We start from the raw sequence: 2,347 nt of genomic DNA, 5'->3' as shown, positions 1-2,347 counted from the left end.
AATCAAGATTTCTGGGAGAAATATCAGTAGCCTCAGATATGAAGATGACACCACCCTTATGGCAGAAAGTGAAAAAGAACTAAAGAGCCTCTTGATGAAAGTGAAAGAGGAGAATGAAAAAGTTGGCTTAAAACTCAACATTCAGAAAGGTAAAATCATGGCATCTGGTCCCATTACTTCATGGCAAATAGATGGGGAAACAGTGGAAACACTGACAGACTTTATTTTGGGGGGGCTCCAAAATCACTGGATATGGTGACTTCAGCCATGAAATTAAAAGACGCTTGCTCCTGGGAAGAAAAGTTACGACCAAACTAGACAGCATATTAAAAAGCAGAGACGTTACTTTGCCAACAAATGTTTGTCTACTCAAGGCTATGGTTTTTCCAGTAGTCATGTATGGATATGAGAGTTGGACTATAAAGAAAGTTGAGTGCCAAGGAATTGATGCTTTTGAACTGTGGTGTTGGAGAAGAGTCTTGAGAATCCCTTGGACAGCAAGGAGATCCAACCAGTTCATCCTAAAGGAAATCAGTCCTGAATATTCATTAGAAGGACTGATGCTGACGTTGAAACTCCACACTTTGGCCACATAATGTGAAGAACTGACTCATCTGAAAAGACGCTAATGCTGGAAAAGATTGAAGGCAGGAGGAGAAGGAGAGAACAACCAAGGATGAGATGGTTGGATGGCATCACCGACTCAGTGGACATGAGCTTGAATAAACTCCAGGAGTTGATGTTGAACCAGGAAGCCTGGCATGCTGCAGTCCACGGGATAACAAAGAGTTGGACACAATTGAGCAAATGAACTGAACTGAAATAGGATGCTAATATTAAACAATTGCTCAGCTTCCAGTCTGTTTTAATCTAAAAGAACTCCTTTGGTTTGTCCACCTATGTCATTCTCCCTCTCCACTGCCTTCAGTCCCCTGGAACTCTGTCATTACCTCTTCCCACTGTCTCACTTGGCCCTCTTTCTTATCTCATTCTTCTTACCTAGACTCTTTAATTCCACATTATGGTTTCTGAGAGTGGGTATGTGTTGATCATACAGCTTTTCTATATTTGATTCTGGAACCCAAATCCCAGAATTAAATATGATAAATAGTTTATATTCTGAACAAAATTCTCTACACCATAGGAATTTCTGAGGTTGAAAATTATATTTACTACTGGTTTATGATCTTCCCTTCAGTCACTCTTCACCTCTAGCATTTTCAGTAACTAATCTTCATGAGACATGTAAACAGGAGTTATGATATGTGTAGCTTTACCCAAGTCTAAGATAGCTTTTTTTAGTAGGCTCATTAGAAGTAGAACTTCCTTCTCCTTTCATAATATCTCATAATCTCTACCTACATTTTGCTCTTTCCTATCAACAAATAATAGCTCCATCCTTCACCATTTCCCCGAGCTTGCTCAAACTCATATCCATTGAGTTGGAGATGCCATCTGAACATCTCATCCTCTGTCACCCCCTTCTCCTCCTGCCCTCAATCTTTCCCAGCATGGGAGTCTTTTCTAAAGACTCAGCTCTTCATATCAGGTAGCCACAATATTGGATCTTCAGCTTCAGCAACAGTCCTCCCAATGAATATTCAGGATTGACTTCCTTTAAGATTAACCGGTTTGATCTCCTTGTTGTCCAAGGGACTCTCAAGACTCTTCTCCAAGAGCACAGTTAAAAAGCATCAATTCTACAGCACTCAGCCTTCTTTATGGTTCAATTCTCACATCCAAACATGACTTCTGAAAAATCATAGCTTTGACTCTATGGACCTTTGTTGGTAAAGTAATGTCTCTGCTTTTTAATACATTGTATAGGGTTGTCAAAACTTTTCTTCCAAGAAGCAAGCGTCTTTTAATTTCATGGCTGCAGTCACCATCTGCAGTGATTTTGGAGCCCCCCAAAATAAAGTCTGTCAGTGTTTCCACTGTTTCCCCATCTATTTGCTGTCAAATGATGGGACCGGATGCCATGATCTTATTTTTCTGAATGTTGAGCTTTAAGCCAACTTTTTCACTCTCTTCTTTCACTTTCATCAAGAGGCTTTTCAGTTCTTTTTCACTTTCTGCCATAAGGGTGAGGTTATCTGCATATCTGAGGTTATTGATATTTCTCCCGGCAGTCTTGATTCAAACTTGTGCTCATCCAGCCCAGCATTTCTCATGATGTACTCTGCATATAAGTTAAATAAGCATATAAGTTAAATAAGGTGACAATATTCAGCCTTGTCGCACTTTTTTTCCCAATTTTGAACCAGTTTTTTACTCTTTGTCTGGTTCTAACTGCTGCTTCTTGACCTGCATACAGGTTTCTCAGGAGGCAGGTCAGGTGGTCTGC

Source organism: Bison bison, unplaced genomic scaffold (genome assembly GCF_000754665.1).
Source record: "Bison bison bison isolate TAMUID 2011002044 unplaced genomic scaffold, Bison_UMD1.0 scf7180017864240, whole genome shotgun sequence".
NCBI lineage: Eukaryota > Metazoa > Chordata > Mammalia > Artiodactyla > Bovidae > Bison > Bison bison.
Note: the sequence above shows the minus strand (reverse complement) of the source record.